Source organism: Rhipicephalus microplus, chromosome 6 (assembly GCF_043290135.1).
Source record: "Rhipicephalus microplus isolate Deutch F79 chromosome 6, USDA_Rmic, whole genome shotgun sequence".
In the NCBI taxonomy this organism is placed as follows: Eukaryota; Metazoa; Arthropoda; class Arachnida; order Ixodida; family Ixodidae; genus Rhipicephalus; species Rhipicephalus microplus.
In genome coordinates, this window is record NC_134705.1 from 77,821,047 (window position 1) to 77,842,324 (window position 21,278).

At 47.8% G+C, this 21,278-nt stretch overlaps 1 long non-coding RNA gene across 2 annotated transcripts in view; it reads left to right on the forward strand.

Moving 5' to 3' along the window:
* The window catches only part of LOC142765322 (uncharacterized), a 49,274-nt gene extending 30,006 nt beyond the window's left edge, over window positions 1-19,268 (forward strand). The window contains exons 2-5 of one of the 2 annotated variants that reach the window (XR_012884184.1): window positions 13,428-13,618; window positions 13,762-13,908; window positions 17,895-18,047; window positions 19,033-19,268. This is a non-coding gene — a long non-coding RNA (uncharacterized LOC142765322). The remainder of the gene's footprint in view (window positions 1-13,427; window positions 13,619-13,761; window positions 13,909-17,894; window positions 18,048-19,032) is intronic. The other variant, XR_012884185.1, reaches the window with a different exon arrangement.
* The last annotated feature ends 2,010 nt before the right edge of the window (window positions 19,269-21,278 follow it).

Sequence of the window (21,278 nt, forward strand, 5' to 3'; positions counted from 1 at the left end):
ATCCCTCTGTCACATGTGCAAACACTTTGCAGCGCATGCAACGGGGCGTGGCACAATCTTTGGCGATGTGGCCAGCAATCCTGCACTTAGAGCACACTTTCTTGACACCGCGGTAGTCAGACATGACATTGTAGCCTTGGACTCTCAAAAAGCTCGGTATTTGGCTTTTCATTTCCACTCGCGCCAAACGGACACCTGTGCCAACCCCAAGGTGGCCCTTGAACACTGGCTCGTGGATATGTTGCACGTTGCCGTAGGCGGAGAGAGCAGTCGCTACGGCTGCGTCGCTTACCCACAGCGGTACCCGGAAGACTGTGACGTGGACTATTTCAGGACCTACGCTGACTAGTGGAACTGATTCGCCATTCAAGAGATGGCGCCCCGGCTCTTCAGCTTGGTGGCTGCATGGACGTTCGGGGCTGCGGTGCCAAACTTTGCACCTCCCAAGTGCTGGAGGGACTTGATACCGGCTGGGCCGGTTACTGCTTCGAGGGCATCTATGATGTCGTCGACGATGCTCCCCTCTGGAGCGCTGAAGTTGAAGCAATGATCTTTCGGCGGTGGCGCTGCGAAAGCCATCACACTTTCGTCCTGGCCCTGGCTCCCACGGCTTGCGCTGTGGTGCCCGGGCGTTGGCTCACGATGAAGGCCTGGAGAGAGCCGGGGGGGTTGTCCAGGGGTTCGCTTGATGCTCGATAAGATTGGGCGACGACTCGCAGCGTGCCTGGTCGCGGGAATCCCGGCGCTAAGTCTGCGGCGAACGGAGCGTCGGCCATCGATCAACTACTGACAAGCGGCGAAGCGCGTCGGCATTTCTACTCTTGGCGTTGAATGTTCTAGCGTTATCGATGGTAGTGGCGTAGGTTCGAGAATAATCTGTACCGTTCGCAGAGTGGGCGTGATCTTATTGAAATGATGTACTCCGGTCCGTAAGCTTTTTGAAAACTACAGGCGCGGTTTGCGCTGAGAATTGTGTAGTGTTTTGGGGCGATAACAAAACTTGAGAAATAGAACGTGGCATTGCTCCCTCTGAAAAAGGCATCGTCCCGATGCTTTAACTAAAGATGAAGGTACAACAATAATGCAAGAAAGTACAATGAATAAATCAAGATACAATATAATACAAAAAACACTGTTTAAGTTTGTTAACGCGCATGAAACGGCTTGAGGCGCTCGACATGGACGACCTCAGGTCGTGATCGGCGTCATTGAGAGTTCTTGATGCCATCAGGGACAACCTCGTAATCAAGTGGGCCGAGACGTCGAACCACCCTGTACGGTCCAAAGTACCGTCGCAGAAGCTTTTCACTTTGTCCACGTCGGCGTATCGGTGTCCACACCCGAACACGTTCACCAGGCTGGTATTCCACGAAGCGTCGTCGAAGATCGTAACGGCGGCTGTCGATCGTCTGTTGATTCTTGATACGGAGACGCGAGTTGTCGGGCTTCTTCGGCGCATTGAAGGTACTCACTCACATCGAGGTTTTCTTCGTCCGTGACGTTGGGTAACATGGCATCGAGCGTCGTTGCCGGGCTCCTTCCGTAGACCAATTTGTATGGAGATACCTTCGCCGTCTCCTGCACCACCGTGTTTTATGCGAAGGTCACGTACGGAAGAATGGCGTCCCACGTCTTGTGTTCGACATCGACGTACATTGCCAGCCTGTCAGCGATCGTCTTGTTAAGCCGCTCGGTGAGGCCGTTGGTCTGTGGGTGGTACGCTGTCGTCCGGCGGCGGTTTGTCTGGCTGTATGCCAAGATCGCTTGAGTTAAGTCGGCAGTAAAGGCCGTTCCTCTGTCGGTGATAAGGACCTCCGGGGCGCCGTGACGTAGGACAATATTTTCGACGAAGAACTTAGCTACCTCGGATGCACTGGCTTTGGGAAAGGCTTTTGTCTTGGCGTAGCGGGTGAAGTAGTCGGTAGCTACCATGATCCACTTGTTTCCGAAAGCTGACGTCGGGAATGGCCCCAGTAGGTCCAAATCAATCTGCTATAAAGGTCGGCAAGGTGGTTCAATTGGCTGCAGAAGTCCCGCTGGCCTTTTCGGTGGTGTCTTGCGTCCTGACAGACCCGGCATGTCCTCACATATTAAGTGACGTCGGTGGTAAGACGTGCCCAGTAGTACCTTTCTTGTATCCTCGCGAGCGTGCGAGAAACACCGAGAGTTCCTGCCGTCGGATCGTCGTGCAGGGCCTGCAAGAGTTCTGGTCGCAGAACTTAAGGCACCACAAGGAGGCACTTAGCTCGAAGCGGTGAAAAGCTTTTCTTTTCTAGAAGACCGTTTCGCAGGAAGAACGACGCAAGTGCGCGCTTGAACACCTTTGGGACTTCGGCGGTCCTGCCTTCGAAGTATTCCATTAGGCCCTTAAGTTTCGGGTCGGCCCACTGTCGTTCAGCGAAGTCGTCTGTAGTTATCGTTTCCAAGAAGTAGTCGTCATCCGGGTCGTCGGGTAGCGGTTGGTCAACAGGCGCACGAGAGAGACGGTCGGCGTCGGAGTGTTTCTTGCCGGGCTTGTAAATGACGGTAATGTCATATTCTTGAAGTCTCAGGCTCCATCGTGCAAGCTGACCTGAAGGGTCCTTCAATGTGGCTAGCCAACACAAGGCGTGGTGGTCGCTCACAACTTTGAAGGGCCTGCCGTACAGGTAGGGGCGAAATTTCGACGTAGCCCAGATGATGGCGAGGCACTCCTTTGGCTTCTGCTTCGGATAGCGATCAGCTGGCGTAACTAATAACCCTCTCGAGTCCGTCAGCCCTCTGCACAAGAACGGCGCCAAGACCTACGCTGCTTGCGCCAGTGTGTATTTCTGTCTCAGCGAAATCGTCGAAATGGGCAAGTAACGGAGGCGTCAGAAGGCGATGTTTAAGCTCCTCGAAAGCGTGTTCCTGCGGCGTTTTCCACTTGAACTCCACGACGGCCTTGGTAAGGCTAGTTAGAAAATCGGCGATGTGGGTGAAGTTTTTCACAAACCGCTTATAATAGGCGCACAGACCCAGAAATCGGCGCACCGCCTTCTTGTCAGTGGGCGGCGGGAAGTCGGCGATGACGGCTGTTTTCCGTGGATCGGGGCGAACTCCAGACTTGCTAATAACGTGCCCCGAAAACAAGAGCTTCTCGTGCGCAAATCTGCACTTTTCTGGCTTCAGCGTGAGTCCGGACGTCAAGATGGCTTGAAGTACAGCTTCAAGGCGCCGAAGATGCCCGTCGAAACTCGAAGAAAACACGAAGACGTCGTCCAAGTACACAAGGCTAATCTGCCACTTCAATCCTGCCAGTACTGTATCCATAACGCATTGAAAAGTTGCAGGCGCTGAGCAAAGACCGAAAGGCATCACCCTAAACTCGAAGAGGCCGTCCGGTGTTATAAACGCTGTCTTCTCTCGGTCTCTTTTGTCGACTTCGATTTGCCAATAGCCAGTCTTGAGGTCCATTGACGAAAAGTACTTGGCGTTATGAAGCCGATCAAGTGCGTCGTCTATTCGTTGGAGAGGATACACGTTTTTTCTTGTGATTTTGTTCAGGCAGCGATAATCGACGCAGAAACGTAGGGTCCCATCCTTGTTCTTCAATAACACCACGGGGGATGCCCATAGACTCTTGGACGGCTGAATGATGTCATCCCGCAGCATTTCATCAATTTATCTTTTTATGGCCTCACGTTCTCGTGTCGAAACCCTATACGGACTCTGACGGAGTGGTCTGGCATTTTCTTCGGTTATGATGCGATGTTTCGTGATTGGGGTCTGCCGAATTTTCGATGACGACGAAAAGCAATCTTCGTATTGCAGGAGCAGGACCTTGAGCTGTTCTTGCTTATCGTTCGGAAGTCTGGGATTGACGTCGAAAGCTATGGGAGGGGCTTGGTTCCTGTGAGCAGGTTCCGCAGAATCGGCGAGGGCGAAATCACTGGTGTCTTCGAGAGTTTATTCGATGTATGTGACCGTTGTTCTTTTGTTCACGTGTTTGTACTCATTGCTGAAATTCGAGAGCATAACCATTGCTTTGCCTCCCCGCAGCTCTGCAATTCCTCTTGCGACGCAAATATTTTGGGTGACCAACAGATGCTGACTGCCTTCAACGACGCCTTCCAAGTCAGGTGATTTAGGAGCGTCGACTGAAATAATGACGCTTGAGCGAGGCGGAATGCTGACTTGTTGTTCCAGTACTTTTAAGGTTTGGTTTCCTGACGGCGTGCGCGGCGGTATTGCTTCTTCTGTGGATAACGTTATCGACTGTGTTCTTAGGTTGATGACAGCATGATTGAGGCATGAGAAGTCAACGCCAAGGATGACATCTCTCGAGCAGCGCTGTAGGACTACGAAGTCCGCAGGATAAATACGGCCGTTAATGGTGAATCTCGCTGTGCAGACTCCTGCAGGCGTTACGAGATGACCTCCGGCTGTGCGGACTTTAGCGCCTTCCCAAGCTGTCCTAACTTTCTTTAACTTCGCGGCGAACGACCCACTGATAAACCGCCGGACACACATACCGACCCAACGGCGGTATGTGTGTCCGGCCTTGCCGCAGTGGTAGCAGTGGGGGTGGTGGTCAGGGGTGCGCCAGACGTCAGTCTTCTTCGGCGCACTGCACTGGGCCGCTGGCGAACGGTATGACGTCGGTGAGGGTGGTGGCGGCGGTGGCGTCTGTCGACGGAAGTGTGATGGGGTGGCGTTTTGACGTGAATGGGGAGGAGCGTTGTGGCGCACTGCAGTGGCGTAGCTCATAGCTTCCGGCTCGGGCAGCGTTGGTTGGGGAATTCGAAGTGATTGCCGAACTTCTTCTCGCACAATGTCGGCGATCGAATCCACTTTGGGCTGCGCCGAAGGCAACAGCTTGCGCAGCTCTTCCCGCACGATCGCTCGAATAGTTTCACGCAGGTCTTCGGAGTTACTGGCTTAAGAAGCAGCGAATTCTGGAGTCAGGCGACGACTATACTGTCTGGTGCGCATGTCTGGAGTCTTTTTGATAGTGGCAGCTTCGGCTACGAATTCTCGGAGGGTGTTCGGTGGATTCTTCATCAGTCCCGCGAAGAGCTCCTGTTTCTTGTCTCTTGTCCTCGGCCACATCGAGGCCCCGTGACATCTGGTGGAGGTGCTGCTTCGTTTATGTACTGAACGCCCCCGTCAAGCCGTGTACCCAGCACCTGCACCAGATGTCACGGGGTCGTGACGTGGCCGAAGACAAGAAACTTTATGTTGGGATTTAACTGTTTATTTCGGCGAACTTGAGCCCGGTAAAAGGAACGTTTGATTGCAGTAGCAGTCTTGCACAGATAGCAGTGAACGGAGTGTCGGCCGTCGATCAACTACTGACAAGCGGCGAAGCGCGTCGGCATTTATACTCTTGCTGTCGAATGTTCTAGCGTTATCGCTGGCGGTGGCGTAAGTTCCAGAATAATCTGTACCGTTCGCAGAGTGAGCGTGATCTTATCGAAATTATCTATTTCAGTCCGGAAGCTTTTCGAAAACTGCAGGCGCGGTTTGCGCTTAGTATTGTGTAGTGTTTTGGGGCGATAACAAAACTTGAGAAATAGAACGTGGCAGTATTGTGATTGTGCTACCAAAACATAATCAAAATGCACACGACGGAAAAGGAGGCGATGACAACTCAGGCACTTTCACTGTGAAGAACGTGGTAAGTGAGTGTACGTCGGCTATTTGAAGTTTTTATACGAGCAAAACTACTTCTTACGTACCTTATTTGAATGACGTGACCAGAGCACTCAGTTATCCAGAGCTTAACTGCGCTTCGGTTGACCACTTCATAAATACTTGTAATTCAATGTAGTAGTGAATTTGTGAGTCAGTATCGTTAATTAGACCTGTTTTTCCCATACAAGTTTTCATAAAGGAGAAAAGCTAGAATGCCTCTGTATTTCTCAAATCGACATATTGCCGTGCGCTCTGCTGTCTATCGCATTCTCTACCGCAATGCGTAATTCGCCATCGCTCACTTTGTTGGGGAACGCAACGCTTGGGATGGCCGGGGACAAAGACGTCGCGTGCCCGCCACATTAGAGGTCATGCAGGAACAATCGTATTTTCAGCAGGGGGGAGGGAGCGGGTTGTGTACGCTCGCGCGTTTGAGTGGTCATTAAGGATGTGGAGAATCGCACGCCTTGGCCTTTCACCCTAACAATCCTGTTGTAATTACCGGGCGTACAAAGATCACTGCATTCGCTGCACAGTCTTCGTTTGCAAAAAAGAGTGCGCTTTTAAAAAACAACAAGTAACAACTTCAACGCTTATTTATGTTCATCTGTACCTATGAGTACGTTTCGTGCGTCATTTGTGCGTGAGAAACACGGAGCACGTTTTGACCTGCTTGCTATTCTTCGCGTCACCTTCCAATTTGTTGCTATCACGTTCGTTGCTTCGTCTTTGCTGCACAGCTGTGACTTTTCATAACTAGCTCTTGGTTTGAAGCCGGCAGCCCATTACAAAATCACGCACATTCCTGTGCGTATTCCATTGCGTACAGCCGCGGCCATGAACAGCCGGTGCTTGCTCTGCAGGGCAAAACCTTGGGGCAGTATTGGGTTCTGACGTGATCAGCCTGACAACTAGACCATGCATGATCCTGATACACCCTTCAAAGCCCAAAACTGCCTCAGCGTTTCAGCCCACAGAGGCAAAACCGGCTGCTCTAGTGCTCTACACAGACGTGGCTGCGGCTGTAAACGCTATGGGTGCATAGCAAGTTTGGCAGATTTAACGCACATGATTGATGTTGGTTTAAAGCAGGCTACCCATTACACAGAATGTAGTGATATGCGAAAGTTTTCTGGTACAAGCCACTTTCATCTTCATTGAAACATCGTACAAATCCACAATTTAAACTTCTCGAGTAACATCATACACCATGATTTTATACACTATATGTTTGAAAATCGCACTAGGGAACCGATATTGCTGTCGCACTCTATTCTTACAAGTGAAGCTTAGGGGTCCCCATTTTTAATCTCATGACCAGCCAGACATATTCGTCAAACCATCTTACCTTTCCGTACTGATTTGGTCTACCGCAAGACGAAGAGACGATCTGAAAAGCACGCAAAAAAAGCTGCTAGATTGATAGATAGCGAGATACCTAGATATAAATGCTCAAAATACCTGTTGTGTACTATGAAATGCTTCAAATTAGAAAAACATTATGCCAGATGATATTTAAACCTGGATCAGGGACTAGACCCTTCGACTAGATACGGTATTCAAAATAAGGCGTCCGCAATTGTTTTGGTAGGAAGCAAAAATTCAGCATCTGTGCCATTTTCTTCCCAACCTTCGCATGATTAAAGTATAGTTACGCATATATATGTAGAAATAAAATATCATCTTGGTTTTTGTCTTATTTAACACCCTATATGTTTATCCAGTTCCTGCATTCTTTGCACCGACGAGTGGCGCTTTCGCTCTTTCCCTCTGCTTCTATTCCGCTAGTCTGCTGCTGCCATTTTGCCTGTGCACGTGGGAAAATTTTGAGACTGCTTTGAAGTTAAAATTGTTGGTTTTGTGAGTTCTAACGCGCACAAAATGTTGAAGAAAGTAGGAAAAAGACAAACGGCGTGCTGCGCTGCTTTGCTTACCCAGCAATTCTGGGAGAAACAGCGAAGCGAAGTTTTCCGCTTCCCGCGGATGACACGTCGGCACATGCCATTTTTTTCGGTATGAAGAAGCAAGCGCTGTCCTTATCAAAACAGCCACAGGGCGAACGGAAATATATCTGTGGTCGCTCTAGAGAGAACCTGCTTTTTCATTATTGGCACTGCGCAGTTGACAGTGATGCTGTAAGCATGTAAAGCTCTTGTGGGCAGTTTATCATAAGCCGACTGATGCCAACTGACGTTCAGACAGAAATTTCACTTCAGGATTGATTTTGTTAGCCGTAGCTAATTATATATATATATATATATATATATATATATATATATATATATATATATATATATATTGTGAGCGCTGACTACGTACCTCATCTTCATCTGTATGACCAAACCATTGCAGTGATCATCATCGTACGTCACGCGGGATGGCTCTCTGGCTCGTGCGTCTAGATTAAAAAGATGACCTAGTTGCTGCCGTACCGGACGTGGTCTCATAAGTGGTGGAGCGTGCTTTGGTTCCCATGTCATCCTGCTCTACCCGTCACCCCTGGAGCTCCAGTCTGGTCGACCGTTGTGCCCTCAAGGAACAGCGATGGCAGAACCCAACGCGCCCGCTGCTGCAACCGCTCCTTCTCAGCCACCCAGGCTTCACTACACCGTGAGTACCTCTCATCGAGACCCTCCGGTATTTTCCGGCCTTCGCAACGAAGACATAGAAAAATGGCTCGACAGTTATGATCAAACTAGCGTTTGTAATTATTGGGACGAGGCGCACAAACTGCGCTACGTTCCTTTTTACCTCAATGGCGTCGCTAAAACCTGGTATTACAACCACGAGAGCGACTTCTCCAATTGATCGGCCTTCACGGGGCATCTCCGTCAGGTATTTGGCACGTCTGCAGGATGTTCTTTAGTAGCGAAACAGAAGCTCGCAACCCGCATCCAGGGAGACGGCGAATCGTATACGTCCTACATTGAAGATATTCTGGCTCTCTGTTGCCGAGCACAAAATGACATGACGGAGGCCGATCGCATCCGTCATCTACTGAAGGGTATCAACTCTGTGGCCTTCAATGCTCTCGTGATCCAGAATCCGACTACCGTCCGGGACGTCATCACTACATGCCAACGCCTGGACGTGCTTCGTTCCATGCGCCTTCCACTTGCTTCCTGCGACACTCGCTTTACCAAAGAGCATGAATTGCGGGCCCTTATCCACACAATTGTCAGAGAAGAACTTCACGGCCTTATTCCAGGCAACCCAACCATTGCGTCTGTCCGCACACCTCCTCCCAACCTGCGAGAGATAATCAAGGATGAACTGGCATCAGTGACAAGCGCTGCACATGCCCCGTCTCCTGTGCGCTTCCCAGTGCCTTCGTACGCAGAAGTTGCATCGCGGGCCCCTGCACCAGTTCTAACCGTGCCTGCGGACATCGGATGCGACCATGTGGCTGCGATGACGACGCAAGTGCCAAGGCCACACGACCATTCTACATGGCGTCCTCCGCGCCCCATCTGCTTTACTGTGGCATAAGGGGTCATATATCCCGTTTCTGCCGCCGCCGTCAGCAGGATGAACGACGTGGTTACCCAGCTTACGAGAGAGACTTTACCCCGAGACCCGATGAATACGATCCCGCACCGTATTCATCCACCTCCCGCCAGTCACCCTCCCCTCCACGGTCTCATGCGCCTCATCCTCCTCGTTCGTCTCGCCACCGTTCTCCGTCACCGTTTCGGCGTATGTCATCACCCCTGCGTCCCGCGCCGATCTCTCTGGATTCGGAAAACTAGAAGGTGCAGTTTTTGGAGGGGAAACTGCTTGTTGTCGGAACGTTACAACTCCTCCGTCTCGTCCAGCTAATTTACTACCTGTTTGTGTGGAAGGTATTTTTGTTGACGCCCTTATAGACACTGAAGCCGCAATTTCAGTAATTGATCGTGAATTGTGTTTTCGCCTGCGTAAAGTGCAAACTCCTTATGCCGGTCCCATGTTATGCGGTGCTATTGACAGTCCAATTTGCCCGACCGGTTTGTGCACTGCTCGTGTTCTGATCGATGGAATCCGTCATCACATACATTTGGCTGCGCTGTCTTCGTGCGCTCATTAGATAATCTTAGGCTGGGACTTCTTGTCAGCGGCGTCTGCTGTAATTTCGTGTGGTCGGCCCCTCATTCGTATTACGGACACTGAGCTTTCTTCTGCTGCCGACCTTTCGTCGCCCAACCTTGTGACAGCTGCGGATTTCCTCCTGCCTGCCGGACAAGAACGTGACCTTACGATCAAGTCACGAGACATTCTAGATCGTGACGCTGTGGTAGTTCCTTGCCAGCGCTGCATTTTTCGAGGGATCACCATCGCATCTTGTTTAGTGCAGTTCTCCCGTAGTTATGCAAGCATCACGGCCTGCAACACGACGCCAGAACCACTTCTTTTGCCAGAGGGAACCACTGTTGCCAGCATTACCGAAGAGGCAGCGCTTTGTGTCGTCACTGATTCATCTGCTTCGTCATTCTCCAAGTGTATGCCAGCGGAAGATGCATTTCCTTCTCTCAAGGCCACTTTATGTGAACATCTCAACCCAACGCAAACTGATGCCTTGCTAGCGTTATTAATGAAGCATAAAACTTGCTTTGACCTTTGTTCCGAAGGTCTGGGTTAAACAACAGTGACCGCCCATCGTATCGACACCGACGGATCCCGTGTGATTCGCCGCCGCCCTTACCGTGTGTCGGCTTCTGAACGCAAGCTTATAGAAGAACAAGTCAACGACATGCTCGTGCACAACGTCATCAGGCCTTCGACAAGCGCATGGTCTTCTCCTGTCGAACTAGTGAAAAAAAGGATGGCTCGGTACGGTTTTGCGTTCATTACAGATCACTCAACAAAATCACTCGTTAGGACATCTACCCAATGCCTCGCATTGACGACGCTCTTGATACTTTACAAGGTGCCGAGTACTTTTCAAATCTCGACTTGCGCTCCGGTTATTGGCAGATTTCAATGCACGAGTCTGATATAGAGAAGACTGCGTTTGCTATGCCAGATGGTCTCTTTGAATTCAATGTGATGCCTTTTGGCCTGTGCAATGCTTCAGCCACATTCGAACGGATGATAGACACGGTACTGCGGGGATTAAAATGGAAGACCCGCCTTTGCTACCTGGACGACATTGTCATCTTTTCATCCAGGTTCTCACAGCACCCGGAACGGCTAGATGAAGTCCTCACGTGTTTAGCTAAGGCCGGTCTCCAGCTCAACACTAAGAAGTGTCGGTTTGCCAGTCACAGCATCAAGGTATTAGGTCACGCCGTCAGTAAACATGGCGTTGAGCCCGATCCCGACAAGGTTGCCGCGGTACTGCACTTTCCTACACCAACCACACAGAAAGACCTCTGCAGCTTCCTTGGCTTAGCGTCGTATTTCCGCCGCTTTGTACGTGATTTCGCTACTATTGCGGCTCCTCTGCACAAACTTCTGACCACGAGCGCACCCTTTGTCTGGTCGGATGCTTTTCCAACCCTCAAGCAATGCCTCACATCACGGCCAGTGCTTCGCCATTTCGACCCTGCAGCACCTACTGTGCTACACACTGACGCAAGTGGATTTGGCATCGGTGCTGTCCTTCTTCAGCGGAACCATGCTTCCTAAGAACAAGTCGTGGCCTACGCGAGCCGTACTCTGTCACCTGCTGAGCGAAGCTACAGCATCACTGAGCAAGAATGTCTCGCCATCGTGTGGTCCGTACAAAAGTTTAGCCCTTATTTAGACGGCCGGCATTTAACAATAGTGACTGACCATCATGATCTGTGTTGGTTATTGTCTCTGAAAAATTTGTCGGGACGCCTTGCCCGTTGGGTACTACGATTGCAAGAGTATGACTACAGCGTCACATATAGGTCGGGTCGGGAGCACCAAGATGCCGACGCTTTGTCACGTTGCCCGCTCTCGTAAAGCGCCGAAGTATCACCTTCCATCTGTTCATCACCGCCCACCGAAGTGACCAAACAGACGGCTGCTGCTTCGAAACAGTTAGTTGCCTCGGCGGACCTTCTTTCGTACACAGATCTCGCTTCGCTCACACATGCCAATACCTACTGCCGCACAATCATCGATCGGCTCACTGGCTTATCGCGTGCTCCAAACAGCCGCCTAAGTTGACAACTTTCCCGTTTCAAGCTTCAAGAGGGAACATTATGTCGGCAAATTTACCATCCTCTGGGTAACCAATGGGTTCCCGTCATTCCTCGCTCACTTCGTCTGGAAGTTTTACAAGCGTTTAATGACGATGCGACAGCTGGCCACTTAGGGTTCCACAAGACCTACAACCGCCTCAAGACTCGCTGCTTTTGGCCTGGCCTCTCCACTTCTGTCGCCAAGTACGCCGCTTCCTGCGCGTCATGCCAGCACCGAAAACGTACCGCGTCTCTTCCCGCGGGGCCATTGCAACCACTGCCGTGCCCGTCCACTCCCTTTGAATTTGTCGGCATAGACTTATACGGACCTCTTCCGCTTACGCCAGCCGGTTACTGTTGGATTGTTACTGCCGTAGACAACCTTACTCGCTACGCGGAGACGGCAGCTCTTTCATCTGGTGCTACCTCTGAAGTAGCCAGTTTTTTCCTTCGCGCCATTATTTTACGACAGGGCGCACCGCGTGTGCTCCTTAGTGACCGTGGCAAGACATTTCTTTCACATGTCCTTGCTGAAGTCTTACAGGCCTCTAACACCATCCACAAGACCACATCAGCGTATCACCCAGAAACTAATGGTCTGACTGAGCGTTTTCACCGAACTTTGTCGGACATGATCTCTATGTACGTGCAACCGGATCACAAAAACTGGGACACAATACTTCCTTTTGTCACGTTCGCATATAATACTGCCATACAGCGTACGACAAATTTCAGCTCTTTTTTTCTCGTGTATGACCGTGTACCGACTTTTGTTCTGGACGCCACCTTTTTGTCCACATCTTCCAATCCATCTTCATCTCTCCCGGAAGAGTTCGCCGCTCGCGTCACCCGCTGCCGTGAAATCGCCCGCGCCAGCACTGCTACCATTCAGGACAAGAGAAAAATCGACATTGATGCGAAGCGTCGAATTGTTGTGTTCCGCTCAGGCGACAAAGTCCTTTTGTGGACACCTGTTCGTGTACCTAGGCTCTGCGAAAAATTCCTTCACTGATATCTCGGTCATTACACCGTCCTGGAACGAACATCTGAAGTCAACTATCGCGTTGCTCCTGTCAACGCTGCTCCTGATCGCCGTCGCCGTCACACCGAGATCGCCCACGTCTCTCGACTGAAACGATATATTCGGCGTCCCAACCCTTTCTAACTTGCTGCCCTCTTTCGCGAAGGGGGGAAAATAGTGTGAGCGCTGACTACGTACTTCATCTTCATCTGTATGACCAAACCAATGCAGTGATCATCATCGTATGTCACGCGGGCTGGCTCTCTGGCTCGTGCGTCTGGATTAAAAAGATAACCTGGTTGCTGCCGTACTGGACATGGTGTCATAGTATATATATATATATATTCGTGGCGTTTGGGTTTGGAGAATTCAGATGACCAGTTGCTTGTAGTAACATTACCACATTTCAATGTTTAGGATAGAACCCCCAAATTTATTTACGTAGCAGTGACTGCTTGCATTCCGTGTAACGAGAAGTTCGTGTTACCTGCGCTAAATCAAAGCTGCGCTTCAGTTTTGAACTTGTGATAGATCGTTTTCGCGCTTTTTCGCACTGTCTGTATTTGTGTCGCTTTCACATGTTTTTTTTATATTCATGCTGGTATTTGTTGCATTTTTAGGTGTGACGTATGGCGAAAATATATGAAAAGACCAGACCTCGAAGGACTCACACGGGCGCAAATATATAACGCCTACCGCCTCGTCTCCGACCACTTCGGCGAAAGTGCCTTTTTAAGCCCTGCCAAAACACGGCTCATGTGAATGGCTGTTTCAATTGTTGCCGTGAAAGTAGGACCTTCGATCGATAAAGGTAATAAAAGCAATAAATTAGTGGTTGCAAGTATGTACGCTTTTGTAGTTCGTTTTCACGCACCCTATCGCCTGATGCATAAATAACGTTCCATATTTACGCATGAGTTCAACGTGTGTCCATTTCTTTGTATTTCATGCTAGCAGCTTGAGTTATGACTGCGTTACTTCGCCACCTACTTAAAGAAGACTGATATCTACCCTATCTTCAAGAAACCTCCCTGGCAGAAGCCACGGCTGCTGCGGCTCAAGACCACCCTGCAGGCCAAAAGAGCATCGCCTAGACTGCAGGTATATGCACACGCCAGCTTGGTGATTTGGGGAATTAAGGAAGGGGCACGTATGCTTGCTTTGTGTAAAAGAAGTATACAGGGTACGGGAGAAAGTGAACTGCAACAAGCGATATGTCATCTGCCAAGGCGTCGCGTGACGTTTCGCAGCGAAAGTTTTTGCGCGTGCGCCAGAGAATTGCAGTACTTTCGTTTCTTTTTTTTCTATTGGAGAGAGAGAGAAAAAAAATAACGTTTATTTGCACCCGTCCAAAATGACGGGTTAGGAAGCTTCGGCCTCTGCCCCCGATCATCCCCCTAGCCATCAGCCGGAACCACTAGGGACTCGGCGGTGGTCAGGGTGAGACCGATGACTTGACGCTGTTCTTCGGCGTCACGGCTGTGTAATAAGGCCTCCTAGGATTCTACATTTCTACTTAGATCATTGTACGATGGGCAGGTTCATACCATGTGCACTAAGCCTGTGGTGCTGTTTCAGTGAGCACATCTGCAGTTAAACACTTCCGGGTGCCATTTACTGTAGAGGTGAGGGTTTTGAAACACCCCGGTTTGCAATTTTCTCCACAAAACTTCCTCCTTCTTGTTCAGCTGTTTACCTGCTCCTGGCTGAATCTTAGGTAGGGTGAAATATAAAATGTGAGGGGATTTCTTGAAACGTTCGTAGTTCGTTTCTTGTGGAGAGGGGCTGCTCGAGCGAAGGCGGCTGGTCAGCGTCGATCGACCGGAAAGTGAGCCCTTGGGCGATCGCGTGCGCCTTTTAATTTCCCTTTATCCCTTGATAAGCGGGGGACCATAGCAGTGAGATTTGTTCTGCGGGTACTGGTCCTTGAGTTAGAATTTAGGCGACTGTAGCAGAGATCCTGCCAATATCATAGTTTTTAATGGCTGACTTAGAGTCGCTAACGATCACTCGTGTGCTTTTTGTGACATTGTCAAAGCAATAGAAATTTCTTCTGCGTCCGTGGTGGTTGTGTTCTTAGAGATGCATCACGAGACCAGGTCCTCGCTGACGTGGACCACTACCGTTGTGTATGCTCCCCTTCTTTCGTATTCCGCAGCGTCCATCTGAAGCACGCCAGATCGACCTTCAAATTTCGCCTGCAGGGCTACAGCTCTAGGCTTGCGTCGACCTTCGTGGAAAACTGGTTGCATGTTTTTCGGCAGCGGTGTAATTTTAAATGTCGCCCTAGTTGACTTGGGCATGTTAGCAGTCTGTCTGGAACACTCTGTGAGCTCGAACCCCAAGCGGTCCATGATTTTTTTCCGGTTATACTTCTCAAAAGCCTTTCGTGTTGTGGCACCGTGGCGGCTTCTATTAGCTCATCTAAAGAGTTGGAGACGCCCAGCTCTAGAGGTTTAACCATAGATGTGCTCGGGGGAAGCACTAGCGCACTTTTGAAGCGTTTCCTTATAATTACTTCAATTTCATCTTTTTCCGCTCTATCTAATTTACTATAAAGGGCAACGTGTAGTTCATGGCTTATCACGAAGGCTTGAACCAACCTTAAAAGATTGGCTTCTTTCATTCCCACATTCTTGTTAGATGTGACGTAGGTTTTTGATTCCTTCCAACTCCTCAGGAAGTCGAATCATTGCTATATTAAAAAGAGACGGGAGAGTACAGACACGTGTAATGTTTCTTTATTCCCCAATTTAATGTTTTTAAGCGACTGCCTTCCCATGCTGATGGTTGCTGTGCGATATGAAAGTCCATCACGTAGTTGTATGTCTTGACGCGTACGTTTAGCGCACTTAGGTTCTTAATTAAGCCTTTAAGTTTGACATTGTCAAACGCCTTGAAGACGATCATGCCCACCATTACTTTGGTGTTAAAAGTCTTTTTGTTCATTACCTCCTCCGTCCACTGTAGCATAATATCGCACGCCGATAGATGGGATCTGAAGCCTATCATAGTATCAGGGTACAGGTTTTCATCTTCCATGAACCCATTCTTGAGGTCTTGGTTGGATGACTTGCTCCATAAATTTTCCTACACAGGATGTGATGGAAATAGGTCTGAGATGTTGAATACTGAGCTTTTTTCTGGCTTTGGAAAAAAGACCACATTCGCCGTTTTTGAAGCTTGCGGTATCTCCCTCTTGTCCCAGCATTCTTGCATATAAGATATTGGAAGATTTTGCGTGCTGAAGTGTGTTCCAAGCTGCCCGTGTAGCTAGCAATGCGAATATTTTCCAGCTTCCTGGTACAGTAGGAGATGAGAATATTTTCTTTTCACAACGACAGAATTCGCGCTGGTATAAGAAGACACAGCGCTCCTGGCCTTGCTGTAAACCATACATCAATCACCCGCTGTGGTCGCGTATCGGACATGATGTTGCGATTCGAAACGCGATGCCACGGGGTTAGGTCAGGTTTCGATAAGCGCGATATTCACCCTCACCTCAGGTGGTCAAAATAGTTCGCAGTCGCTCGTTGCGTCAAGTCTCACGCACGTTTTGTGTCTGTAAAACCGCACAATTCAATACAACTAAACCAAGTCTTGCGTAAGCGGATTGGATTTGTGGGGTTTAACGTCCCAAAACCACCATATGATTATGAGAGACGCCGTAGTGGAGGGCTCCGGAAATTTCGACCACCTGGGGTTCTTTAACGTGCACCCAAATCTGAGTACACGGGCCTACAACATTTCCGCCTCCATCGGAAATGCAGCCGCCACAGCCGGGATTTGAACCCGCGACCTGCGGGTCAGCAGCCGAGTACCTCAGCCACTAGACCACCGCAGCGGGGCGTGCGTAAGCGCTGCGATGATCACAATAAGTTCGATTGGTGCTGTATGATAGAAATTTTACAGGAGCAGGTGTGCACGAACGGGTAGACAGTTGCTTTTAAATTGGTTGGAACTAATTACCCCTCGCCGACAGTGTAAAAACTGGTAAAGCAAAATAAATAAAAAGAACCTCTGCAGTACTACAATAATCTGAGCCATCAAATGAGACAACACCAGTGTTGAACATGTTACGTGAATGTACAACAATAAAACTTGGTGCAATGCTTACTGTCATTTAGAGGTACATTTTTAGTAAAAGCCATGCAAAAATGTACAATCGCAGCTGAACCGCTTGAGTTAGAAACCGACACTTTATGGAAAACGTGCTCGTGCTGAGGTTATTTAAAACATGCGAACCCGAAGCCACTAATTTTTCTTTTGATTCCAGAATGTGGTCCCGCAACAGCCAGCTCAGCCTCCCCTGAATCACCGCCTCATCTTGGCAATACGCTAAAAGTAATGATAAATATCAATAAACGCAATTTTTCTTGCATACTACAAGCATTACAAAGTTTTTGCTACTTGGGTGCCTTCAGAGGGTGATCCCAAAAGGCGCCTTTTTCCGGGTGCCGCGGATTAGTGGGGAACAGATGAAGTGACAACATTTCGTTTTTTTAGCTATTTACGAGAATAAAGCAGCGAGTCTAACAATGCTATGGATGAAGAACCCGCGGTCAGCGTTCGTTTCAAGAAAAGAGATGTTAGCACTTATTCAGGATATACATGAACCGCAAATATTAAACCGTGTGAACATTTGTACTAGTTGGTAGGGTTTCATGTCGTAATTGATTGCTCAGTAGTGCAACAACCACAGATTTCAAAAATAGCTGACAAAAACAATTGCATATGGACAACTTACATGTAAATAAAAATAAATACAAATTTGTATCCTTCTTCTTCATGTGGCTTTCATTCAATAAAATTCCAGTAGCGATTATGCGCTTGCCATTGTGTATTCTTTCTTCATTCTGTTTTTGTACTGCTTCACCTGTTTACATATATTAAGGTTCCGTGGCTAGCACAAAGTGTCAAAATTACTATCACAAGTGTTACTACTAACACAAAGTGTTATACTACTACTACTAAAACAAAGTGTTATAATTGTACTTTGTGTGTATACTGGAGCTGGAGCTACGAACCATAGATAGTTGTATGAACAAATATAAATGACCAGCGCTTGACGTTATTTCTGTTTACAGATTCCACCCAGACACCAATTGACCCTGAATTTCCAATGCCTAGACTATCTGGCCTTTCCACGTGTGGCAGTTCGGATGAGTGTGCGGCTTGCACGCAAACATCCAGCCAGGAAAAACCAAGTAAAAAGACACGTTTTGCAGACACTTTCTTGTGTACGTGTTAATAGCGTTCGCTCATTTTCATCTTTTTAACCGAACACAGTAGGTCTTTCGTTTTTAACAATGAATATAGGAGAATTATTTAAATGACATAGTTTACTCTGAAAAATGAGTCAGTAAAAATTGCGTCGCTGTGTCCTACAACGACTATCGTCATCTGTCTTGCGTTTCATTCCTTGCATTAAAGCCACGCGCTCTGTGCTTACTGGTCACGAACGGTACGTGCGCTATCAGCGTGACATAGCATTCTTAAGAAGGTGGCCCATGCCGAGTTTTCAATAAATAAAACTCGAGCAAGCCGGTAACAATTATTGTCGGGGTAAAAAAAGACGCCTTTTTACTGAATTTTTTTAGAGTGTTGTATACAACGACATTACACGAAAAAAAAGTTAACATACGCAATGACCCGATTGTGGCACATAGCCACAACAAAGGCGATACATATTTCTCAGAAACAAAGCTTCTTAGTTGAGCTTCGTGCCACAAATGTGTGGTTGTCTATTCTCTTTTTCTTCTTAACTAGTTCGGCACCTCGCGGGATTGCGCAAAACTGATTTACAACGACATTACATGTTTTGCACGCGATAGCTCCAATATATGAAGAGAAGTGCGAGCAAACAGTTACTGAAAAAGTCATATTCGCCAGCACTTATCTCATGCGACCGTTCATGTAAGATGCAATATCATGAAGCACTGTTATTATCAATACTGCTCTTGATAACCACAACTATCTATCTAAATAAGCGTAAAGTTCTTAGAGGCAGCTGAACCACTCACAAAATTGAGTAATTGGGTATGTAAAAGAGTTTTAATATATGCATCGATATTATAGAGCGATAGTACTTTGTCATCATCTGTCGCCAACAAAATCCCCTTTACCAAAGTACCCGACACTTGCTTATAGAGAAGACGCTGTGCTCGCCCTGTGTATCTATGCTAACACACAAACAAATTATATTGTATGCTTCTCTCTTTTCAGTTTCAGCACCATCTCACCGAGGCCCAAAGAGAAAGGTGTATTCATTGAAGACCACCGCCATCCTCAAGCGAATAAGTGACGAGGCGCAAAGGTAACGGAAGTCAGCGATGATAAAAAGCCACAGAAATATTACTACATGGGAAGCGCTCGAGAAGTTAAAGCTTCATGTGAGCCCCAAGTTATAAAAACTCTTGGGTAGCCATGTGGCACTTCATTGTTGCAAGAGGAAAATAAAGAAGTGGTCTCGAGAGGTGAAAGAATTTGCCTTGAATATGCATTTTCAAGGGCCAAGTTCTTACCGCCAACTCACTAAAGTGTTTGCTTTGCCATCACCAAGGCCTCGGCTAAGGTGATTACCTGAAATTCTAATGACACCCGGAATTATTTCTAATGTATTAGACATTCTTTAAGATGCATGGAAAATTGGCCAAAAGAAGATTGGGCATGCGTAAATGCATTTCACGAAATGCCAGTGTGACCAAATTTACAGTATGACACAAAACATGACGTAGTTATTGGATTTTCAGATGATGGCTCAGAGAAGACAACAGCGGTGGCAAATCTAGCGTTTGTAGCACTACTTTCTGAAATCTCGCTATTGTGGGTGGTGCCACATTGTCAAAAAAATTACTCTCAGGCCGTAGTAAAACGCTTGTCCTCTAGCATCCCCCCTACTCGGAGCAACTTTTGCTCCGGACATCCAGAGCAACATTTTTGCTCTGGCTTGCCAAAGAAACTGCGTGGCACACCCGGAGTACTTTAAAACAGATTTCGTTCCGGCCAACCAGAGCAATAGCGCAGCTTCACTGGAGTACTTTTAACTGCCATTTTCTTCCGGCTGGTGGGATTGACTACGTGGAACCTCCGGAGCATGTTTTGCAGGTTCCGGCTATCCGGACGTTTTGTGTGGTACCTTCGGAGTATTTTGCGAATGTACTTACTTCATCCGGACAGAATTTCAATGAAGTGGACCAGTAGTTTGGTAAAGTGTTCCATCCACTGTTTATTTATTGTATGCTGATCGTTTTACGCATTGGTTAAAAGAAGGGAGTCTCTATTCTCATGCAAGCACTGCAGAGGTACTGTGTATTCTTTTTCACAGAGCTCCAGCAAATGAATTTCAAGGAAACACTTGAGTTCTTATTCTTTGATTTATTCGAAATAAACTTCCGACTCTGGATGATTACGCATCATTTAGAAGAAGAAGATAAGAATAAACAATCATGTGAAAAGCCACCAAAAACAAAACGAAATAGGACAGATCTGATTAAATCAACAGCACTCTTGTTTGAAGCACAGCACTTATAATGAACACTATAACGCTGCTAAACAATGCACGACAAATGAAGAAAGTGTGGCCTCCGAGAACAGCTCGTCATCATCGCCGAAGGACCATCCATTAGATTCATTGATGACGCAAGGGTCGAGCTGACTGCTTCCTGCATAATTTAGTAAAAAATAATTATACATGAGTACTGCAAATCATGCGAGAGGTGCCGAAACTGAGAACACTCAATCCACGGTATAAACAGTGAGAAGAAGCAACTTCTGAAACTGACCACACACAAACACGTGCGCACACAAAGAAAGGATGAGCGTTCATTATCAAGAAGCAAATCTGATGTGATCCGGTGTGAGACAGCCGCAACAAGGTAAAAACACACCTCCCGGATGTGAACAAAGTTCAAAACTGGCCAAAGCTTTCTACATTTTTCTAAATCAATAACTCTACCTTTGCTAAAACATTCAAAAGAAATTTATAACTAAAATATATTTATTTCGGTACTGCTGTAGACGGCCCCTCTCGATAATTTTCTAATTTTAGCAAATAGTATTTTCGAATATTACAGTTGCATTTTAGTGCGGGCTTATCATCATACTTCCAGCAAAGCGGGCCGTTAAAGTATGCATGGTATAGACTTGTCTTTAAGAAAAGCCTTTGTAGAATAATTTTGAAGGTAAGTTGGCATTGTTTTATTTTTTTCTTTGCACTGACCACTCCCTTTTGATACTTGTCACTGTGTACATTTTTCAAAGTAGTTATTGTATGAGCATGTATTTCTTCAAGACGAACAACTTCACACAAAATAAAGAAAAGTTCATTACAACGTAACAAAAACAAAAAAGCAATAAAAGGCATAAACAGTGTGATGACGTTTATTCGAGCCGAGAAGTCGCAACGAGGTCGCAACGGAAAGTGGGCGTACGGCCAGTCCGGCAAAGGCGGCACAAACTCTCGCGCAAGC